This window comes from Thamnophis elegans, chromosome 1 (genome assembly GCF_009769535.1).
Source record: "Thamnophis elegans isolate rThaEle1 chromosome 1, rThaEle1.pri, whole genome shotgun sequence".
Taxonomy (NCBI): domain Eukaryota; kingdom Metazoa; phylum Chordata; class Lepidosauria; order Squamata; family Colubridae; genus Thamnophis; species Thamnophis elegans.
Window position 1 is genome coordinate 100,684,028 of NC_045541.1, and position 25,837 is coordinate 100,709,864.

Below are 25,837 nucleotides of genomic sequence, written 5' to 3' on the forward strand. Positions count from 1 at the left end.
GCAATGCAGTTCTATATGACTTCCATAATACATGCAGACAATGGTCAGTCTCAACATGCAGAGCATTATCTCTGAAGTTTAGCAACCCTTAGCCAATGTGATACCCATGCTCATCTACCATATTCTCTGCAGCAAACCACAATGCTCATTAATGGGAAGTAAATCTAATGGCCCAACTAATTAGCTTCCAAGTGATATATAATTATCAAAATCAAACATGACACAGTCAAAGTAGATCAGTTCCTCTCTATCTTGTTCAATTCCCCATCACTTAAGACTGATGGGAGGGAGAAATATATAACTAGAGAGCTTCCAGAACCTCAACATCTGTAACTCTGTGTCTCATGATAACCATAAAATCATTGGTTTATGTTTATTAGGGCTGTGCAGAGCATGTGAAGAGAGACACGGTGAAGCATATTAGCATGTGAAACTTCCCTTTTCTAAGCAGAAAGGCAGTTGTATCCATCAAGATGCCTGGGACATCTGCAAGAGCTTTCCTGAATTACCTTTGCATTTGTGTGCATGTACCCACAAGACCTCTGCAACTGCCAGTGGATTATGCTTCAATAGTTCAGTGAAGAGAGCTTTGCTTGGCCAATACACTGCACAAAGCTCTTCTTTCAGCGCTTTGTACAGTTATTGCACTGTTGAAGCTTTTACTGTACTTCTATTACAATTAAAAAGGGGGATTCTGAGATTGCTAGGGTTTATACCACAAAATAATTCCTTTACAGAGATTTAATGGACTGGCTTTGTTTCATGCTTCTGAGTTTCTTCAACTAATAGAACTAGGATACCCTTTGTACCTTTCATTTGATTTCTGCCATTATGTGGTATTTATTTATTTGATTTATATAGCCACCCATTTCACTTTCATGTAACTCTATCTTAGAATAAAGCAAAGAAAAACACAAAATAAATAATATAAAACAAAAATAAAAATGCACAGCAGCTGGACATGACCTCATCTAATGTCCATGTAACCAAGAGCAGGCTCTAATCCATACCTACAGCCCCAAGCTCAAGCACAAAACCAAGTTTTGCAGGCTTTACCAAAGGCCAACAGGAAGGGGGACAATCTAATCTCAGGGGGAATGAGGTTCCAAAGAGTGGGGGCCACAACAGAAAAGGCTCTTGTTCTGGTCCCACCAGACAATACTGTCTATTTGATGCCTACCCATAGAATGGGTAGAAATAATTGGGGAGAGGGGTAGAATCCTATAAGTACATATGTGTTATAATCCAATATGCATAACTCTATATGTAATTATCATATATTTTAAAGGCAGCCCAATTCATCAACAACTCTGGGTGGTGTACATAACTAAAAACAAGGGTATCAAACATCAGGGGGGGAAATCATTCAGGTGGAGCAAACATTCATTATAAACCCATAAAATCCCTCACAAAGGAGGTCCAAATCGCACCATAATCCCTGGAGATTAAAAAAAAAAAGCCAAGGCTTCAGAATCTGTTTAAAATATGGCAGAGTCCAAGTCATGAACATCTCAGATTTACACAACAGATATGAGGGATGCTAATCTAATTTGTCTAACAGTACCACCTTTGTCAGATTGTTGAGTTTAGTGCTGGCTCATCTGAATTCAATAGAAATTGTTTTAAAGTATGCTTTACAATCCATGTGGTAGAGCTTCAGACCACACTGAAGATAAGACAGAAGTGAGAAATGAGCTCTGAACATCTAATTGTTTTCATTCCTACTAGGTACCTTATATGTGCTCTGCATATCCATTCTTCATAATTTGCCCAAAATTTAGATGACACAGCTTCTAACTGGACCATTTACCCCTCACACAGAAAGTTAGAAGTATTAGATGGAACATAGATTTTGCAGGTAATTTGTAAAGGGCCTACTTCTTTTTCATTCTGTCAACATGAGGAGCTGCAATGGCTCCCTATTAGGTTATAAAATCACATCCTGCAAAAATATCCCAAAGATCAAAGTTACAACTGTACAAAGTTACACGCATAACAATTCACATTTCTGGCTATTGTCTGCAATCAGATAAGAGCATTGGTGACAATCTACTACTACTTGCCAAAATGGATAAGATTCAATTGAAACCAGGTAAATAAAAATGTGCTGATTTATTTATTGACTAAAACTGAAGTTCATAACACCAAATAGGGGCAAAATAAAAGTCTAGATTGTGACTACAATTGTGTGTTGGTGCCCCAAGTAACAGAAATTATATTAACACCAGTTAGTGGATCTCTTAGGTCAGGTTTTTTTTCACCACCTGATTTGTTGGGATATCTGGAATTTGTTCTTTTTCAAGAAAAAGCCATTGAAAATTCTGTCCTTAGCAGCATTATCAAATTTAAAAAAAGTACTAGTGCCAACCAGAAGTGGATTCATAAATTATGCTAAATTGTGCTGTAAAGGAATTTGTTGGCTAAAATACAGCACAGAATGAAATGTTCCCGAGGGCTGTAAATTGTGTTAGATTGTGGTTATTTTTACTACACATTTCATATCCAGACTAATGCCAGCAGTGCTCTGTTATCTCTCACATCTCCTCTAAGGTCCACCGATTCTGACTATAAAGGCATCATTTAAATTGACAATTAACAAAGCAACATCTGTATACAGCATATTGTACATCTCTGTAATACCACCATCAAGACTACATTGAGCAAAAATACTTTCTGGCAGTTCCCAAAGCCTTTGAAATAGCAGCTGAGAATTAAGTGTGTTTATTCTATCTTAATATAAGAAACCTGTTCATGAAACTCTTTCTCCAGCACACTTAAAAGACGTGCGCACAGAGTGGAATTCCAATAACCCATTTTAAAAATGAAATGATTTAGCTTTTTTTTTAAAAAATGCCTACAATGTGATACTTTTTAAAACAGCCAACATGTTCCCAGTTTCCATTTTCCTAGCCAAAATCAGTTCAGCAGGAAGAAAAAAATGGGTTCCCCTTTATCGTAACATTCTTCTCTTTTAACAGTACTATACTAGGTTATTTCAGATAAAGAGCTTGAAATATAGTTCAGAGAAAAGAAACTACTTGGTATCTTTGGAATCAGCAGTTTCAATTTAAGGAGCAAACATTAATGCATATTTGCATTTAATTTTCAGTTTTGTCAAGTGTTTCTGCATGTGTGAAACTGATAAGTAGAGATTCAGAAGAGATGCAGAGAGTGCATTTAATTGTTTTCTTTCCTTACTGATAAAAAACTCCTTCTTGAAGTTAATACATAGGCATGATGGAAACCCTACTGGTTATTCCTGAAAATTATCACTATTTCCCAGAAAACAGAATACCAGAATTGGAAAAGATCTTGAAAGTCTTCTAATCCAGTGTTTTTCAACCTTTTTTCTGCAAAGGCACACTTTTTCCATGAAAAAAATCACGAGGCACACCACCATTAGAAAATGTTAAAAAAAATTAACTCTGTGCCTATATTGACTATATATAACACAAGGTGTTATATAGCAAATCAGATACTAAGGCCTAATGCCACAGAGGGGAGAGAAATTCATAAGTTTTCAAGATTTCCTGCACTGCTTCAAACATATACACTTAATACCAATGAATCCACAGCTATTATTTGATACAAGAAGATGGGTATGGAGAACGGAAAGAAATTTAAATTAATAAAAAAAGATGTCACTGAAATCATCTGTTTTAAATTATAATCCCTCTTCCTGACAGTGGATCAATAAAAAAAGATTATGCCCAATTCAAACTGGAAAAATACATTTAGCTCAAAAAAATAAGATCATCATGGTGATGAAAGAACATGGCAAGTATCCCTAGGAATTATCTATCTCCATTTTTTATCAAAGGGCTACCAGCGGCTGTGTGCGTGTATGTTACTCCACGTTATAAAGCTGTATAAAACCCCATCCAATAGGCAAATAAGGAAATACCTGTTGCTCTGGTCTTTAATGCAATTCTTGCTTAAGGCAGAGCCCTCCTCCCGCCCCAAAAGACGAGGCAAGCCACGTTGAAGCAAACAGCCTCCGCCACAATTTTTTTTTTAAAAAACCATGCAGTGGCAGAAATGTCAGTTGTAGGAAAGGGGAAGAATGGCTGGAGGGGGAAGGGATTTTATGAATTACCTCTCTCTCTCTCTCTCACACACACACACACAAATTCTCCCATGCACAGAGCGGGAAAGGTGGGACCAAAGCCTGGCCGCGAGCGAGGGAGCGCGCGGCGAGCAGCGACGCCGGGCTGCTTCCTCCGCCGCCGCCTTCACTACCAAGCAGACAAAAGCGAGGGTCGGCCGGCGGGGGCTGCTTTCGCCGCGGCTGTCAGTCCCGGCGAAGGCCACGCGTTGCTTAGCCGCCGGACCCGCTCCTAGCCCTTCTGGAGAGCGCGGCGCGTTTGCGGGAAGGAAGCCCACCCTGGGTCAGAGAAGGCGACGACATGCATCCCTCCCTGACACTAACACGCGCAACGTGCACATTCCCTCTCTCTCAATTTCTCTTGGCTTGCAACTGCAGCTGCTCTCAGGCAGGGTCAGCCCAGAGCCTGCAATGACAAGCCCCACCCTGAAGTTGGAACAATGCACCAGCCTTGCGCGGCTCCCTCTTCCTCGGGCTCGTCGTCCCCTGGAGAAAATAGGATCGTGCACGTGTGCAACGGCCACGGGGCTTGCCCTAGCTCTGGTTCGGGTGAAAGGGACGAAGTGCTTTTCCTCGACTTTTAGTTTTGCCACGGCGGCGGGAGATTAAGCGAATTCGCCCCGAAGGCTCCCAAGACAACAGAGGCCGAGTTCAGAAAGCGCATTTTAAAAACATTTTTTTGGGGAGGGGGGGCGAAATCGTACCGCGCACCTCTCATTTGACTTAAGCGTATCGGTTCTCTGCTATCGCAGTTCGGGTGCTGTCCTCCCCCTCCCTTCTCCTTTCATTGTCGCCCTTCCTCCCTTAACAGTTAGAGATGTCAGAGATATCAGAGATGTCCCGAGGCAAAAACACCCGGCGGGTGTTTTTCCCACGGCACACCTTACACTATGTCACGGCACACTAGTGTGCCGCGGCACAGTGGTTGAAAAACACTGTTCTAATCCAATCCCCTGCTCAGACAGGAGACCCTCTACCATTCTGGACCAATGGCTCTCCAATCTCTTCTTAAAAAAGCTCCAGTGATGGAACACTCATAACTTTTGGAGGCAAGCCGTTCCACTGATTCATTATTCTCATTGTCAGGAAATGTCCCTTTAGTTCAAGGTTGGATTTCTCCTTGGTAAGTTTCCATAAATTACTTCTTGTCTTTGGGTTAGGGTTAGGTTTATGCTTTGGAGAATATGTAAACTTCCTTCTCTGTGACAGCCCCTTAAGTACTAAAAGACTGTTATCAGGACTTCTCATTGTTAGACTAGACATAATGAGTTCCTGCAACCATTCATCATATATTTTAGCCTTCAATCCCTTAGGGCTTGGCAGGTGTTGTGAAGATGAACTATCTCTGTCCAGCTAACTGGGAATAGAATAGAATACAATAGAGTTCTTTATTGGCCAGGTGTGATTGGACAGATAAGGAATTTGTCTTTGGTGTATATGCTCTCAGTGTACATAAAGAAAAATAAAATACATTCATTAGGGATCATAAGAATACATGCAGAAAGCCTGTGGACAATCTGTGGTCTGTAGACCATGGACTGAATACTACTGTCTACGTACAAGAATTACAAGCATTTTCTGGACCGCAATAAGCCTTAGAAACAGACTTAGAAAATTAAAACCAGGAGAAAAAAATCCAAGAAAAGTGCTTAATCAAGAAGTGTAATTGCCTGTTCAGAAAAAGCAAAAATAAAAAAAAAATCCAATGATGGATGATTGAAAAGACCCAAGGGTTAGAGGGAATGTGGAGTAGTTGGCCTTTGGGGAAATGGCTAAGTCTTGGAGTCATTTTATGAACAGGTAACTCTGCTGCTCACTTACACACAGCAGCCATTTTATGGGAAAATGTGCACTATTCTTTAGTATTCCAATTGTATTAAGCAGCCTAAAGAAATGGTTAATCCCTGTAGTTGATGAGATGGAAGTCAGAGCACTAAGTAAAAACATTAGATATGCAGTACCTGAGCATATTTGTTAGCCTTTGTCCTATGAATTGTGCCTGACAATTTAAATGACAGCCAACAAAATATAACCAGTATAACTGCAGAGGGCTCTGAGGTTTGTCTTGGGTAATAATGGTTCAACATTTTTACACCATCTGTAACTCTGTTTTGCAGAAGTCATCTACTCTACAGATTGACATCAGCAAGAAAATACAGGTCTTAATAAATCTCTCGTTAATTAATTCTGCATAATCCAAACTTTCTCTCTATGCCAGTGTTTCTCAATCTTCACAGCTTTAAGATGTGGAATTCAACTCCCAGAATTCCCCAGAACACATCTTAAATCTGCAAAGGATGAGGACCATTGCTCTATGTAATGGATTATGCAAATCTGTCCCAAGCATCACATGACTGGGTGAACTCCCATTCTTGCTCCAGCTCCTGCTAACCTAGCAGATTGAAAGCATGCAAATTCAAGTAGATAAATATATCCCAACAGGCGGGAAGGTTAACAATGTTCTAAGTTGTTATAGTCATGCCAGCCGCATGATCACAGAAGCATCTTCGGACAATATCTATGGAGATTCTCAGTCATCCAGGTAATGGTTGACCCAAAGGTGCTTTTTCAATAGGCAACTGGACTTTCTTGTTTTTCTTTGAAGACGTTTCGCTTCTCATTCAAGAAGCTATGCCTGAGAATCTCCATAGACATTTAGCTATGCACTTTGGGAGGAACACCCTTTGAATGGTGTGGGAATATGAACGGATTTCTAGAAAAATTGCAGACTACAGGAACCATTTGCGCTTCAGCCTGAGATGTAGACAACACAGACTTATCCCCAACACTGCAACTGTGCTCAACAGTGAAGGGACACAGGGAAGAAAACATATTGCAGAAAGCACAACTCTACAACACAGTCCTTTCAGCAGTTCCAAGAAGGCTCTGCACCCATTTGCACTACTCAGGTAACCATGAGGACACAGGCAAACCTCCAAGAGCCCTTAATGACTCTCTAAAAGAATGCAAATGACTAGCTGTCTGCCAGGAGTATAAATCCTTCTATTCTCCACTATCCAGTCTGAACTGAAGAAGCTTTTTGGATGAGAAGTAAAACATCTTAAAAGAAAAACCAGAAAGTCCAGTTGCTTCTTGAAAAAGCATCTATGGGATCTTTGGACAATGCTGGGTCCCTCGGCTAGGAAACAAAGATGAGTACTGCCCCCTAGAGTCGGTCATGACCAGACAGAGGAAATCTTTTTTGGGGGTGGTGGTATGCCATTAATAGTCTACAGAAGGTGAATATGCCTAGTACAATTTGATCTGTGTTGTATTCTCATCGTCATAATCCACAGTTTAGAGTCGTACCCTTTTATGATAATGGAAGTTTAAGTCCAACATATTTTATAGTACAATTCTAGTCTGCTGCTTTTTAAAGGTTATCACTCATCCTAAGCAGCCACTCCTCCTTCAGCCTCTATGAATGTAGCACATATATTGGAATTCCAATTTAATATTTAGCATTATTACTTGGACAGTTGATACTCCTCTGTGTGATGGCTTCACCTTCCAACTGTTTCTTTCAATGGTCTCTAAGACTGTTGATTATATTTGTCTTGAAAATATGTATTCAATATTCCGGGTGAGATGTGAGGATGATCATTATATACTGATACTTACAAGTCAACTTTGGGTAGCGATATTTAACAGTGTGCAGGAATTTTTTGTAGCAAATAAAACGTTCTAATCCAACTGAAAATTTAACTCCATTGTGGAATTTGGCCAAGCCATCAAGAATGAAACCCTTATACAAAGCGTGCCAAAATATTTTAAGAGACCACAAATGGTCAGAGCTTCCATTCATGTGCCTTTCACATCACACCAAAAGCTCATTGTCCTATTAGCTGATTCTGAAATGCTGAAATACTAATTCAGTACTGCGTCCTGAGGCAGAAACCCCACCTGCTCATCAAACCCACTTCCTGGAGTTCATTCCTTCCTCCATGGGAATTCTCTCAAGCCAATACTTAAATTCTGGTAGATTTATGGACTCTGATTTACAAATCTCAATCATAGTTAATCAAACCTTATAAAAATCTAAAAGTCTAAGCATTCCTTAAACATTAACAATGACACTAATAGCAGTAGAACTAGCAATTAACAAATAATGGTATACAGTTAATTTTACTATCTAGTATAATAACAAGTAGACATAATAATAAATTTGGTAGAATTGCCCTGCAGCAATCAGAACTATATTTTTTTTAAAAAATTAGAAACATATAGATTTCCTGACTGAATAACCTTGTTCTTCTTGCTGTTATTGGTATAACTTTCCAGAAGTCATACCAGCACAGCAAACAGTGTTGGAACTGTAATTCAACTAAATATGATATTTAGTTGTACTAAGTTAGATAGATACTCCACATCTACTATATAGAGCGCTCAAGTTGATTTATGTAACACAGCTTTAGTATAGAAATTTGGAAAAATTTCTAGATCATTGATCTTTGATAAACGATATCTTGATTTTGATTCCTTTGTGCAAGTTCTTTAAATTTCTGAAAATCAAGTGATAATTATATTGATTGCAACTTTTTAGTCAATTGCATTTTGAATAATATCAAAGAAATGAAAACAAAGATACAAAGGAATGATAAAGGTTCCAGAATGCAATCAGATGTTTTCTGTCTATAAGTTTCAGAGCAACTGTATTGACAAAATACAGACTTTCCTGGGAGAAAAAAAATAACCTAAGTATTATAAATGCCTGTCTTTCCAGGGTCTCTTGATTATGTAAACCATAAAAGAATGAACTTTATGTTATTTACTATTTTTATTTTATATCACCTTTTAGTTTGCTGCTCCATGATTTGCAACTTTCTCTCTATGTATGTCTACTCATAAAAAATTTTCACTGGCTTAGATCCTAGATTGAAGACACATCTGCTTCTTAGAAAACAGCCTTTCAATGAACCCAATCTTCTCTGCGAATAAAGGCTTCTTTATTAAATAGAGCAGAATATTAACATCTACATTAGCTCAATGGCATGTATTGAGGTATACCTTTTAGCCTTAAAGCAGTGCTAATTTATTTGGTCCTTTCTGCATAAAGTCAAGCAAGCAACAGTTACTTATCAGGAAATGTCCAAATATTTTGAGGGTGATATTGCTGTGTCTTTCACAAAATTTTGCAGGCATTTTCACTGTAACATTCTGATGTCTGAGGGTGAAGGTTCATTCGCTGAGCTTGTGGGTTGGTTTCCGAACGTTTAGCTAGGTAACATCTTCAGTGGAGTTTAGGGGATGTTTATAAGGGCTTCAAGTGTAGCTCTTATAAACAGAAGAACACTGACATCCCCTAAACTCCACTGAAGATGTTACCTAGCCTGGTAATGAAACATTCAGAAACCAACCTACAAGCTCAGAGAATGAACCTTCACCCTCATCCTACACCCGAACTACAGATATTCCCCACTATTGTGGTGACTGCGCCTTGCTTTATCTGTCTTTATTTCTTTATTTAACTATCCGAAAGGAAATGACCAATCAGGAAATAATTATCTGCTGTCTGTTGAGTGATAGCAATACAGGCTCTCTTCTGAAGTGACTTTGATTGTCACAACGCTTCATAGTTATGTAATGGCCCCTTCTGTCTTTACATTTCATGAATGTAAAACTATACTTGCAACTTCCTCTTAATGTATAGATTATAGCAATAGCAATAGCACCTAGACTTATATACTGCTTCACAGTGCGTTACAGCCATCTCTAAGTGGTTTACAGAGTCAGCATATTGCCCCCAACAATCTGGGTCCTCATTTTATCCACCTCGGAAGGGTGAAAGACTGAGACAAACTTGAGCCTGGTGAGATTTGAACTGCCACATTGCAGGCAGCTGGCAGTCAGCAGAAGTAGCCTGCAATACTGCATACTAACCACAGCACAGATTATTTGTAAGACTGCTACTTAGCTACTAAGTTAAGAGTTAAGAAGTTGCAATGTTCCTCCCAAAGTTATGTAACTCCCTCAATGCCATGAATGCTGTCATAATCTGTTGTAAGAGTATGACAGAGAGCAATACAAGGATATTAAGCAATTGTTAAAGTTTTAATGAATGAGTCAATAATTCAGGAAAAACATTCAGCATAGGGTGTCTGCTTCCTTTTTATAAAAAACATTTTTCTCCCAAAATGTTGGGTACCAGATCTGATGTGTTCAGCTTTTTATACTCAGAAAAACCTTTTAAAAATCAGTTTCAGTTTTAATTGTAGTTCAATCAAGTCAACCTTGATTGAGATAAAGGTTTTCCTTCATTTTATCTCCATAATAGCAAATCTCCCCTGAGGTAAATTGGATTCAGACAGAATGTCTGGTTCAGGATACATCAAGGATTCTGTGATCAAATAGAGATTTGAGCTTGGGTTTTCCAGTTAAATTCATTAAGTTAGGCACAAAAACATTCATATATACATGTATTCCTAAGAACAATTCAACACTGAAATAGTTATACACATGATTATGGCACAGAGCCATAATCCTGCCTAAGCTTCTCCTCAATCCTGTCTTCCTTGCTGTCATCTCCTCTAGCAATATTAACAAATAACAGAGTTGGAAGGGACCTTGGAGGTCTTCTAGTCCAGCCCCCTACTCAAGCAGGAGAATGTATACCATTCCAGACAAGTGACTGTCCAAACTCTTCAAAAGCTTCCAATGATGAAGCACCCACAACTTCTTTTTTTAAAAAAATATTTTTCCTTTCAAATTCATTCTTAAATATACAGTGTAATCATTGTTGTTTAACATTTGTCAATTCGTATCATTTTTCCATCTGTATATTTACATTTTCATGCTTTCTTATTTCCCCTCCCCCTGATTTAATAATGTGTAGTCTGAATTATTTGTTTTGTGCTTTGTTCCTTTCTCTTTCTATTTGTTATCTTTTTTCAAGCCAACCATAAAATCACCCCCGTATCCTGTAGTACACTGATTCCTCTTTGTCCTTTATTCTCAATGTCAACCTACTCATTTCTGCACAATCTAATATCTTCTTTATTATCTCTCCTTCCGAGGGGATTTTGTCTGCTTGTGCAAATACAATTCTAGCTGCTGTTATTATTTGTACAATCAGACATGAGTCTTCTTTAGTATATTTCTCTGGTAGAATACCCAATAAAAATCTCTATGGCTTAAATTCTATGTATCATTTTCTCTAACTATGATTGTATTTTAACCCAATAGCTTTTTGCGTCTCTACATGTCCACCACATATGATAATATGTTCCTGGCAATTGGTGAAATTTCCAACATTTAGCTGATTTATCCTTAAACATTTTTGCTAATCTTTCCGGTGTCATGTGCCATCTATAAAACATGTTATATAAATTTTATATAAATTCTCTTTGTATGCTGTTGCCATTGTCATTTTATAATTCCTTTCCCATAGTTGTTACCATTTTTCTAGTTTCTAGTATATCCAAAGTTTTTTGCCCATCTTGTCACTGTTTCTTTAACCCCTTCTTCTTCTGAATTTATTCTAAGTAAATAATTGTACAATTTTTAATAATTTTTTCATCCATTCCCATGAGTATCATATCTAATTCTGAATCTTCCATACTAAAGCTATACTCTTTAATGTCTTTCTCATATCTTGTTTGTATTTGCATTTGTTTAAACCATCCTATATTAATCCCTTGTTCTTCTAATTCTTTCTTTTGTTTTAGTTCTCCCTGTGCTGTTAGAAGTACCCACAACTTCTGGAGGCAAGCTGTTAATTGTTAAAACTGGTTAATTGTTCTGACTGTTAGGACATTTATCCTTAGTTCTTACTTACATCACCATCCTACAAATAATCTTGAACTGCATAGCAAGAAAGGGAGCAGGATGATTTGATATTAGCTTGATGGGAACAGGTAAGAGAGCAAGAAAGCTAGAATTCTGGAGGAATGGCAGCTCTTGATAAAAAGTGAGGACAGCCAGGGCTAGCAATCAGGGTAGGGATAGGGCAGCTAGGAAATAAAAAGAACAAGGTTGGGGAGAAGTATGATGGCTTAAAAGGAGTGGATGGACTGATGAAGTAGAAAGAAAGAGCAGAGAACATGATAAATATAAAGAATAAGACATAAGAGATGGATGGACGTTGCACAGATTCAGAAAGAGGAAGAAAGCAAGGAAAGAAGCGATAGACCATTTTGTTTACAGTATTTATGGATTTCTGACCTGGGGGAGAATTTATAGTCTAAAACATGGCCTTATGTGGGCAATACTGGACATAGTATGCCAATAGGGAACAATTCATACTTCATCTTCTCCTTCTTGGCAGATAAAAGCAAAGGGCAATGCTAAATAGACATTGAATGGGAAAGAGACTGCAATTTTACACTAACAAGGAAAAAAACAGTTTCTTTGGATTACTTATTAAAAGCACTGTGCATGCAATTCTTTAGCAATCAAAGCTAAAGAAAATAACCCAAACCAGTATTATTTCCACAAACCATAATTAGTATAAAAAACTGAATAGGGCTGAAATCAGTCTTAGAAATCTTGCCACTTTGTGTCATTTCTACAAATATCAAATAGATAGGTTTATAACTAATAATTTTACTTCTTAAAAGTTTCAAATAACAACTTCTGGGCTAAAATTCTCCTTGAAAAATCTGTCATCCATCCATCCATCCATCCATCCATCCAGATATACAGAAACTTAAATACTTTAAAACATTAATAAAAGCTAGGGTTCACATCTTATTTTAAAAATTATAAATATTAAATTATTAGGTTTTCAGAGAGATAAAGTTATAGTATTCTAGAGAACAACATCTTTGTTCTGGTATAAGTTTTTGTGGAGTACCATTTCATTAATCAGATGAACAAATAAAAAATGTGTTAGATATAAAATTCGTGTTATCTCCTGACAGTCTTATTTCCACTGTTTATTATCATCTGAATAATGATGTGGCTCCATGTGAGTTTGTGTACTGGAAAAAGAACCCATCTGCTGCTTCATTTCCATGTTCTCCGATAAACACTTGGAACTGTTTAGTAGGCCGGGTTATTTGAAGTGAAGCAAAATACTTTCTTCATAATGCCTGAGTAATTCTGAATAATCCTTCTAACTTCATGATAATAAGAAATTCCAACTGGTCAGCCAAAACTGAATTGGTATAATGTAATGGTTAAGAGTGTGAATTCTGAGCCAGGAACTCCCTGGCTTAAATCTTACTGTCAGCCTCATTATGAAGGTTTAGACATGCCTTTACATGTTAAACCTCTGTACTCTGTCTATAATAGGGGGGAAATACGCATCTGCTTTAAAGATTACTAACATGATTTTGTTTAATAAAGCTTGTATATGAAAGGCATATGTAAATATAATAGGATTTTAAAAAATATATAAGAAAAAGACAATAATGATCTTTTTAATATCTCAGGGTCTTTTAAAGAGAAGACAATTGTTTCAGACTGCATACATTCCTACATTTGGAGCAGAGCTCTGTTAAAATTATTAGCAACCAGTCAATGAAAACAGAATCCAGCTATTTCAGTATGTTGGGGTTCTCTGCCCAGACCCATTTGCCGGTCCACTGATTTCAATGAAAAATAACAACAAACACAAATGAAGAAACGATTACATCAATAGAGGATGCAATGAAAAAAATGGGAGGGAGTTCAAATGCCCTTTCAAACTTGAAGGTCTTGGTTTTGTTTAAAAAAAAATGATTTGACTGATAAATAGCATCTACATTCTTAAGAGAGGAAATCCAGGATAAAAACCAGCACAATCAGTGGTTGCTCCAGTATTAGAGGAAGAGGCCTAAGGATTCAGGTTTTTAAGTAAATGCTTTTTAGTATTCAGAGTTGCGTACCAAGATGTTTAAAGGTTCTGTGAAGGCTTGGTATCCCACACTGTCCAGGATATTGGTTTAGCTGGGCCTTTTATTTATTCTGTTTATTACACATACATTTTGCCTTTCCCCTCTTCTGTGTTACAGATCTCTTATAAAATATTGCTTCCCATGATTTACTTCTCTGCACCGTGTCCTTCTCATTTCACAGTGAAGTCTTTCCCCATTCCATTCTTGTTCTACTAGCTATAGCGGATAACTTTAGCTGTGATGCCATTTTTCTTCAAGAGATCATATTCATATGAATTCATATTACACATACTACACTACACCACTCCACATCACACTATACATACTGAAATTATGTCTGAAAAGCAGGATTGTTTTACAACTTTCAATGATGATCCTGTAGTCATAGGATGGGCAGTGGGTTCAGAGCCCTCAAGTTAATTGATGTTACAATTTCTTCTGTTTATACCATCCCAAACAGAAGATTGTTTTGAACTAGACCACTTGCCTTTGGCTATTTACAGAAGCACAGAAAGCATCACTTATACTCCACCACGGAAGGGCCACACTTCTTTTAGTTCTATTTTAGATTGTATAGTAGTTCAGACAACTAATATATAATTCTCTGAATGCACAATTCAGATCACAACAATGTCACTTTGAGTTTTGTTTTTAGAAGAATGTCAATGGTCATGGCTATTATTGATTTTTTTTTTGCAGAATCATTTTAAAGACATGAGAGAGAAAGCTATTTTCTTAGCAATATTCTGACATAGTTCTTTGAAAAGCACAGAATCAAGATGATATGTTAATGATGTTGTGCTTTAAATTATTAGCTTATAATGTTTTACAGTTAATAACAGCAACAAAGGCTCTCAGAATCTATGACCTAGAATACAAACAGGATTCTGCAATATATATTTAGCAAGACACACCCATGTTGTAGATATTTTTAATTAACTAAAGTGCAAATTGGACCATGAAAATCACAGCCAGAAGCCTTAACCTAATTACAGCTCTATCAGATTGCCAGTTCTTTTTCTATTTTTTTAAAAAATAGAGGTTATTTTAGAAAGGACCTCCACAGACTAGGATGCTGCCTATGAAATCAACCACCACAATTACTCTATATGAATGAGCAATAGAGCAGTTATATACAAATAAAAATGCACGTCTAGTTCAATCTGTAGTGATCAAAGGTTTATTTCTCCAACTTCTCATAGAAGCTATCAGTAGAGTTTGAGGTTATAAAGTTCTATCACAAAGTTGCTCAATTCTAACTGGGAAGTGAAAGTGTTACTTTGTTCTTGGGGTGGGAGAGAGAATCAGCAGGATGCTTGTGGGAGTTTGGCTTGGCAGACCCTAATAGGAGTCTGGTCAGAAGACATGGCCCCTTCAAACAAGGTCATGTGCTCAGTCATGTCACTCAAGTTTATACTCGTGAGTCATCTGACAATTTCAAGCCAATTTTCTGCATCAACTCCCTCAAATAATACATTGTTTTGGTGTCATGTGCCTAAAACAACAACTTCCTCTTTGTCTTCATAGAAGCTAAGTAATAACTGAGATGCCAATATGTTAGATTTTCTGTCTTCCCAGAATGACGATAAACAAAATATAGATGCATTTTTCTCACATTGTTTACGGTAATAAATTGTTTTCTTTGATGCAAAAATCTTATGCAGTACAGTTTATGCTAACTGTAATGAATATGCGCGTGTCATAATAACTTTTTCTGTATTGCTATGTTTACTTTTGATGTATTGTTTAAAGATATCCTAATGATAAGAGCACAAACAAAGCTCTAGGTTTGGCTCATGAGAGCAACAGTTCTGCCTGTACAAAATCTCATGCTTAATAGTTATGCATGGTGTACTAATAATAAGAAGGAAAAAATATAAATAGGACCGCTGGTCATCATGATGAATAATGAATAAACTTGGAAGATATATTCAGCTACCCAAGTTAATTCAATATATATAATTTAATACTAAAAACAATGGAAGTAGATCTCTCTGGTTGAAGCAAATAATAAGAAAGATTAAACTTGAGCTGAATTTTCCAAAAGGCAGAGCTTGATTCCTTCCCATAGAGTTTTGTTGGCAAGAATATAAAAGTAGTAGCGGATTGCAATATTCCGCCAGGATGGTTTTCTTTTGTTAACCTTTCTGATCTAGCCTACAGCCATGACATTTTGTGATAGTCTCCCACCCAAGTACAAAGCAAACCAGAACCTGCTTCACTTTTTTGAAATCAGCTAGATCCTACTACCTGAAACGAGTGAGTAATAGCCTTAGGGGTGTGTGTGTGTGTACAGGTAGTCTTTGACTTACAACAGTTCATTTAGTGACTGTTTGAAGTTACAATGTATATATACACACACACATGCATGCATACCAGGATGGGTTTCAACCGGTTCGCGGCGGTCCCCGCAATCCGGTTGGTCGCCGAACCCGGAAGTAAGTAACTTCCGGGAACGGCGAAGGGCCCCCCCGCACCCCCGCGCGCTCGCGCCTGCTCCTTACCCGGTTTTGCCGAATTCTGCGCTTCCACGCATGCGCAGGACGCATACAGCGCCTGCGCGATCCTCCAGGAGCAGCTGGAGCATCGCACAGATGCTAGTACGCATGCGCGCGGTGCGCGTGTGCATGCGCGCGCATGCGCAAGGACGCCGCCGGCCTCGTTCCAACCGAACCGGTTGGAACGGGGCGAGAAACCCACCCCTGATGCATACATACAAACATGTGGAGTGCTAAAACTGATACAGTAATTACTTTTGATGGTTTGAAGAAAACTATTCCTCCCTCCATCTCTCTCAACTTCAATACTTTAATAATTAGACAGGCTGGATGAAGTCATATGACGTATTCTACTCCTGGAAAGGCAAAATGGGTGGGGGATGCTCACTGGCAGAAAAGGATACAGGACAACCAATCTAGAGAGACCTAGTTAAACAACTTGTCTATCTCAAGTTTCTGTCTTCTTGAACAAAATGTTCTTTCAAAATGAAACACACAATAAGCAAAAATTACTGGTGCAGGAAGAATCTAATAAATTCAGCTTACATTAAAAAAAAAAGGCTTAAAAATTATCTGGCCAATGCAGTTCCCTCATTACATTGCCTGACACTATCAATACATTTTTTTTTACCCTCCTATCCCCTCTCCACCCCAATGTTGGTTACACATCAGCACTTTCAAACTTTACTTGTTTATTTAATGCCTTTTGAATCATCCCACTATTGAGCACTTGTGATGATTTAGATGAACCACGAAAAAATAAATAAAAGAGGACATTTTTATTTATTTCCAAAAAAGGTGTTAACACCTTTGACCGGGGGGTGGGGGGCGGGGGGCTTGATTAAAAATTTTATACGGAGCAACAAAAATTTTCATACAACACAAAAATAGTATTATAATTTTTTTATTTCAACATAACTACAATTTACAAATATAAATTGTAACTGTTGCCAAACATCAAAATTTTGATCACGTGACCATGAGGATGCTGCAACGGTTGCTAAGTGTGAAAATCAAGGTTCAAGGTTCATTTTATTTATATGCCACCCTATTCCCTGGGGGGGACTCATGGCGGCGCACAAACCCAAGGAGGGGAAGGGAAACACAAAAACTACACAAAAAGTACAGGGAATTTAAAACAACCAACAGCCACACGATTCGAGAAGGGAAGGGAACTCATCAACCCCAGGCCTGCCGACACAGCGAGGTTTGAACGGCTTTTCTGAAGGCCTGGAGAGAGGTGAGGGTCCGAATCTCTGTGGGGAGCTCGTTCCAAAGGGCCGTAGCCGCCACAGAGAACGCCCTCCCCTGGGTAGTAGCCAGATGACATTGGCTAGTAGACGGAACCCGGAGGAGGCCTAATCTGTGTGATCTAATGGGTCGCTAAGTGTGAAAAATGGTCATCAGTCACTTTTTTCAATGCCATTGTAACTTTGGTCACTAAGCCCATTATACCACCTTTCTTGCCACAGTTCTTAAGTGAATAACTGCAGCTGATAAGTTAGTAACGTAAGTGAATCTGGTTTCCCCATTTGACTTTGTCAAAATGTGATTATATGACCCCAGGACACTGAAACCATCATAAATACGAATCTGTTGCCAAACATCAAAATTTTGATCGCGTGACCATGAGGATGCTGCAACGGTCGCTAAGTGTGAAAATGGTCTAAGACAATTTAAAAAAAGAATCCACACAGAATAAAAGTATTTCTAAAAATCCTATGCACAATAAATAAAATATTATTTTAAAATACATTAAAAAAATAAAAGAAAAAACCCAGCTCACTTAACAGCAGGCAAGCACATATAATGTTCAGACTGTAAAACTCCTAGGAATTTTTTTTTAACCTGAAATATTGCTTCACACAGACCTACCAGAATTATCTAATAACCTAATTCTGGCAGGTTGACCAAAAGATCTTATCTATAATCAGTAGATTAGATTTGTAATAATAATTACAATAAGGATATAGTAAGCATCAGAAAAAATGCCCCCCCCTGCTGATTTCCCTTTCTGCACCATTTTTTTGTAAGCACCAAATTTCCAAAATTAGGTGTGATTCATGACCAAATCAGTTTGCGACCAAAGTTATGGAACGAATTATGGTTGGGACCATAATACAGGTAGAATACAGGTTCTACTGTATTCATGCCTTTACATACTCTATACCACTTCAAAATGTTGCACAGCCTTCATAAGTTTCTAATACAGATAAAATTAAATATAACATCAAAACCATACAAAAGTAAAATTAACCTGGCTGGAAAATCCTATGCCTATCTTGCTATTATTACTGACACACTTGCTGCAGTATTTGATGGCTAAAAGAAAAAAAAATTGTTAAAGTGTGTATTATGTTTACTCCCATGTCTTGTCTGCTGCGTTGATTTTGAATTCATTAAAAGAGCTTATTTTACATCAAATCCCTCTCATATTATTCTTCTATGTTCAATAAACCCTAAGAGACAGCATACTATACATGAAATTCCTGTAACTGTATATTTAGTAAATTGTGGAGCTGAATTTATCCAATTAACTCAGTTTTTGGACTTGAGTAATCACATACAATAAAGGAAATAAAACTATTTAGAATGAAGTGTAGTTGGGTATTTGTGATTAAGGGTGTCATGCAGAAACAATTATAGTTTTGATCAGGAAAATACCCCCAAAAAACCTTTTGTTCTTTCAGGGTTTTTTTTTAACCTTGCTTTGGGAACAAAAACCATTCTTACTACTACAGATATTTGCAGATATCAATTCAATGATTTTTCCATGGCACGTCATAGTGTTACACATATTGTTTTGAATAAAAAAACAGCAGCTGCACATTTTTAAAAACCTACGTTATTTTAAAATACATTAAAAAAATAAAAGAAAAAAACCCAGATCACTTACCAGCAGGCAAATCAATCCAGAATGATATAGATGTTAATACAAAGAACTGAGCAAATTAAAATGGTGAAATAGTTCCAGGGAAATATTTTTCAAAGAAAAATGAGGAGCGGACGGCATACAAATTCTAATAAACTTGGATAAACACCATTTTTTCCCCACACGAGCCGACCTCCAACCTCCGTGCCCCTCCCCTCCGGAAAATCCAGGAAGTAACACTCGCGACCTCTCTAGCCACGTGTTTCCTGCAGCTCTATGGTGCTTGGTCATTTTTTCTTATAAAATGAGGTAAAAGGGGTGTGTGTGGGGGTCCGTTTTGTTGCTTTAACGTTTTAATATCTTCAGTGAAAGTACTGAGACATAGAGAGGGATTAGACAGGGTGTGTTTTGTCTTGCCCCGGTTAGGATTTCTTAAGCAAATCCACTGGGCTTTCAACATGAAGCCAGAAAATCGGGACTTTTTAAAAACGGCCCGGGACACAGGACAAATTGTTATAAAGCGTGATTGTCCCGCTGAAATCGGGACGTCTGGTCACCTTATGTATGATGGCCAGTTGAAAGGCCCCTCTTGTGATTGCCCTTCCCAGCAACCTATAAGACATCCAAAGCATCAAACAGGTTCCCGCACTGTACAAAACAGCTAACCATTTAGAACATTGGAGTCGATGCCCCGAAGTAGCAAGCCAGCAAGCCAGAACAGCAACCTGACACATGTCTCCATTTCATTCAACAAGTCCAGGGGTTCAGCAAAGTGCATCTCAATTCCTGTCACCCAAGAGAGTAAGCGAAAAGTTTCCCAGCACTTTTGCATTACAAGCCTGATTTTCCTGTTCACTGAAAGAAGACGGGAGTATTTAGAACCAACGTGCTCAACTTGTATTCAGCCAGCACAAAAGACAACACAGAAAAGAAACTTCAAACAATTTTGAAGGTCTCTTTTGAAAAGCAAATACAAAATAGGGCAAGGATTAGAAAACACACAGCACTCACAGCCTGGTCTTTTGTCTTCTTTTGCTCATTATTATATGGGGACATGACCTTCCCCCCCCTGCAGATTTCTTGAAAGAGATTTTATCATATCCACTGTACAATGAATAATTATTTTCACAACAATTACCAAAAAAAGGTTACAGCCTGTCATAGTTTTCCTGAACTTTAATATTCTTAAGAAAAATGGAAGATAAAACCATGGCAACCAGAAAGGAAATATCTAGAGAGACCAGGTGTACCAGGAAAACACCTAGTAGTTTGATGGGAAGAATAATGAAAAATCATAGTCAGATATTGTGTTTGGCTGAATCTTCACATTCTTCTCATCCACAAATTTGTTAAATATCAAGGACAAGTTAGTTTCTCTTTTTCTCTGAGTGAGACTTAACTTACAGAGTTACTGTTGCTTTAAAGGACTACTCTGAGCTCCTTGAAGGAAGGCTATAATAAAAACATGGAATTTGGAGCACCAGGTGGAGCAGGATACACCTGTATTGTTTCAAGATACTGCTCAGCAGCCATGTGGCTAAAATCGTTTACAAAACACTGAAAGAAAGAGTCAAGAATTGTAGATGTCTTTTGGGAGTTGGCTGTTCTGGGAAGAGAGGTGATACCCGAGACTCTAAGAGTTTCCTCCCAGAAGAAAATGATTATTTTGAAAGTTGATAAGGCTGGAGAAGGCAATTTGTCATGGTGCTTTCAAAATATTTTGTTAATTGCCACACTGCCTTTACATCTCATAATCCACACAACTCCATGCTTTTTACCCAATCATCCACAGGGCCTTATCATGTCAACCTCATTTGTTTTTTTTCTTAGTACAATAATGGAGAAATGCAGTGAAAGATATCCACTACAATTACAACCTTAATAGTTTGCTCGTTGTTTGCTTTTCCTATTTCTGCTTATTTTTACAGAAATGGTCACAGATGGTATTTTACACATGGAGATGTCTTTGCATGAAATGCGTTTTATTTCATTTCTGCCTTTTTTTTTCTCTTGCAAACTATTTTTATTCATTTCTTATCTACAGCAGTTCAGTCGTCACCCTGCTGATGTACTTAGTGTAATCTTTTATAGGAAACCAGTTATCTCCCTTTTTAAATTTAATCTCATGGCAGTATGAAAATGGAATCCAGTATTTCTTTCTTTTTTCTCACACACTAGAAGTTTTAAGACGGTAGGTTGGGCACCACAGCTATTGATGATTCTAGGAAATCAGCTTTTCTTGTTATTAACCTCTGGGGTGTTTATCCCATCTGAGGTTTGAGGTTCAGATCAATTCATTTACCAAGGCAGGGTAAGTCATCATTTTTGGAGATAATCACAGAAGAAAAATAGTTTATTTTATATGAGGTTATCTGGGCTCCCTCTGGTATTTCCATAGCTTGATAAAATAAAGAAATGAGCTACTAGGAAATGAGCTACTAATTCAACTTGAATAATTTTCCTAAATGGTACAGCCTTAACTAGTGTATAGCATAGCAGACTCATTTTGGCAAGGTGCAGATGGACAATGTTTTGTTTTCCTTAAAAGCCCAGCAACTTCGCTTGATTTAATGCCTCTGTGATTGTTTTTCAGTTTCTACTGTCTTTATTTGATATAGAAAGCAGTGCTTGCTCCTCTTATATTTTTTAGATACTTAAAAGAAATATGTTCTTAGAATACATAATCACAATACTTCCACAATGTACACAAAATTATTTTGGACCAACATTAATCAAATAAATTAATTAACATTCTATAAAAGGCTTTTCATTATAAACAACCTTATATATTATATAATATCTATTTTTTCTAATTCTACATGTATTATACTAGAAAAAACAGTTTCCGCTCTGAGCTTTTGTATGGTGAATGGGAGGTCTTAGAGAATCAGATGTGTGTATCCTTCCAGGAAAATTTTGAGGAGGTTGAAATAATGTTATTTTATATCTTTGTAAATGGTCCTGAACAAAGCTAATGACATGTTTCTTTTCCCATTAAGAAATACCCTCTGCTGACTGGACGAAGGTTAACTGAATGGGCTGAGAAAACAAACACACAAAATTCTAAATCTCTGTTGTTCTATTTTGCTGCTCTAAAAGTCAAATGCAGAAGACATCTATAATAGTAGATTATATGAATGAATGGGAAGAAAGTTCTGCCTTTTAAAGCTGAAACTGGAAGAACTATTTATGCCCTGAGTTTTTCCTGTCAGTTGCCAAAATAGATATATTTGGGGGAAAAATTCAGTGCATGGTCAATAGCATGTATTTGGCACTTTTTATGCATAAACCATTCTGCAAAGTTTTTATTTTATTCTTAAACACCAACTTGAGAAAGTCTTACTACCTTAATGCAGCCTTCCACATCCTAATGTATTGCTGTATAATCACAATTCTAGCCAAGCAAACTAAAAAATTTGCAGGTCCAATCTCTCTGGAATAGCAGCTTCATGCGTCATGCTGCACATCTATAGCAATAATTTAAAAATCTTAACAATGTCCGAAGAAGGAAATGGAAATATACACCCTAACCAAACTGGTATACCACGTTTGTTATCTGAAGTGAAGGTGGAGTCTGTCACTTCCTCCACTAACTAAAAAACATTTTGCCTGGCAGTTTTATCTTGCCTCCTGCATGGACAAATAGAAAGTCTTCATCATCATATAATATCAGCAAGGGAACAGGGCACACGTACAGCTCTTCATCATCTTGGCACTACGTCTCTTTGGCATTCACCTGCTAAGGCACTTGGTCCAATGCCTAATACCAAGGCACATTTTGAATCTCTGAAAACCCACTGTTTAGTTTTTTATTCAATGCTGGTATGGGTAAATGTTTGGAAATTAAAATAAGGAATAAATCCAGTAGCCCTTGTTCTTGTCTAATGCAATTTTCAAAACACACATGTTAAATAACTACTATACTCCCAAAGGGGAAAAAATATTATGAAATCTTAACACAGGTATTTTATCGACTTAACACTTAAAATTAAAATCCATTCATTCTTAATAAACATGAGGTCCTCATTGAAAGCCAAATTTTGTATCATACAGAAGCTGGATTCATCTGAGATTCTGTTTCCATTAAAAAATAGGGCTAAATTTTCAAATCACCGCATGCCACCATATATAATGTACACTCAAGACTTCAAATCAGCTACAGAATGATGGGCCTACAGAGCCGCCTACTTTATCGGTAAAGTTGCTTATAGTTACACATCAGGTATACAGGAAACTTCCTAACCTGTGTTCAGGTTCTCCTGAGAAAACAACAAGGGGCACTCAATTTTCTTTTGGAATATCTACAAGCAAAGAAGGTTAGCCCTATTGTTTAATAAGTTGCACCACTGCAATTATTGTTGCAGGTAAATGTATGTTATATCATATGCTATTATTAGTATTTATTAATCTGGAAGGTCTGAATGGCATATATAAAACAAATAAAATAATGGGATTGCACTCTCAATTAATTTACAATCATTACGATGCTTCCGAAATTCTATCAAGAAAAAGATCATGTGCACAGGGGATCTTCAGAGGGAGAGCAGATTATTGTGAAATCCAGGATTTTTACGGGTATCCTTTGTTACTTCTGTGACTTAATGCAATTTCAGGGCAGTTAAGTGTGTTTAGGATAACATCTTAATATGGTTTGCATTATGAGAAGAAGCAAGGAGACATAGCAGTTGGGTCTCTAACCAGAGGGGACAATGCCATTCTCTGTTCGCTTGAAGCAAAGGGAGGATGGAAAGGGAACTGAGCCAGAAACAGTTGTCATTTCTGACCATGCAGGCTCTCCACAACCAACCTCCAAGACACTCATTTTTATTACAACTGAAACAAAACAACAAAAAGGGTAGTGAGCGAACCCTGTGGGTGTGAGATCGGGATACAAATGACATAAGCTATGAATGAGATATTCAGGAAGGGAGAAGTTCCTGCTCAGACAGTGTCCTCAGTGTTTGAATATAGTTCTATACTGTCTTTGCTGGATGAGTGTAAACCAAGTGATTGATATGGAAGGGATATGGACAAATACGAACTGAAAATAGAACGCAAATTTTGCAGTGGAGAGTTCTGGACTTCTAGATGGGGGATCATGGAAGTAAAGGACTCCCTGTCCATATTAGAGTATTTGGATCACTTAAAATGCACACTAATCAAAATACTCCTCTTTTCACATAGTCCATGTGAGTAAGAATGTAATTGCAATATCAGCAAGGTGCTTATTCTACTTCTTTGTCTCATAACTGACTTCTATCTGTAAGTCTATATTTGTATAAATAAGGTAAAGGTAAAGCTTCCCCTAGCACATATGTGCTAGTCGTTCCCGACTCTAGGGGGTGGTGTTCATTTCCGTTTCAAAGCCAAAGAGCCAGCGCTGTCCGAAAATATCTCCATGATCATGTGGCCGGCATGACTAAACACCGAAGTCACATGGAACACTGTTACTTTTCCACCAAAGGTGGTTCCTATTTTTCTACTTGCATTTTTATATGCTTTCAAACTGCTGTTGGCAGAAACTGGGACAAGTAACGGGAGCTCACGCCATTACAAAGCACTAGGAATTCAAACTGCTGAACTGCCAACCCTCTGAACGACAAGCTCAGCATCTTAGCCTTGAGTCACCACGTCCCATCATATTCATAAATAAGGTAGGAAGAAGTAAAATGCTGAAATGGTAGAACAGACTGATGGTGTTGACTCTAACATCTGAAAATTGATCCACCACATTGGTCTGGTGATTAAGGCTTCAGACTAGAAAGTGTGAGACTCCTCTTCAAGTCCCATCTTAACCATGAAAGCCAGATGGGTGACTCTGGGCCAATCACCCTCTCTCTGCTCAACTCAACTGACAGAGCTGTTGTGGGGAAAATAGGGGGTGAAGGAATGTTGAATATATTCTCTGACTTGAGTGGTTTGTATAAAAAGAATGAAAGTGGGATAAATAATAAAAAATGATCTGCAGTTTTAGCAAGAAGGTGGGAATTGCTTTTAAAAATAGAAACCAACAACAGAAGTTAGCAATAAATATGGATATCTGATATGACCCATATACAAATATATAGGGAGAAGCATATTTGAAGCTAGCATCAGAGGCTGGTGATTTACAAAATCCATTTGCAAAGAAGAAAGTGTTTCCTTTTATTTCAGTTGATTCATCTTCAATGAAGTCTTTAAAAAAATATCTGGACATACATATTATCCACAGCATCCTTCTTCTCCCGGAACGCCTCTCTAGGACTGCCATTCTCCAAGGGGAAATATATACCAAGGACACTTATAAAATATGCCTATTTTGAACTGTGAGGAGCTTTAAAATGAAATAAATCTCATCTGCTGCAATATAATAGAACACACAGAGAAAAGCCTAAAGCTTAACATAATGGGTTTTGTCACTCATGACCAGTTTGCTTTGCAACATTTATTTTTCCCTTAAAATATCCCCTGTAGAGTGTCACAGTATAAATCTTACTTTAGGACCAATAAAAAGGGTATCTATGAGAGACAAGGAAGTATGGTTGCATGAATATAAAAATCTATGATT

The 25,837-nt window shown here is 37.6% G+C and overlaps 1 protein-coding gene across 1 annotated transcript in view; it reads right to left on the bottom strand.

Moving 5' to 3' along the window:
* The window catches only part of ABTB2 (ankyrin repeat and BTB domain containing 2), a 139,677-nt gene that overhangs the window by 52,876 nt on the left and 60,964 nt on the right, over positions 1 to 25,837 (bottom strand). The window lies entirely within an intron of this gene.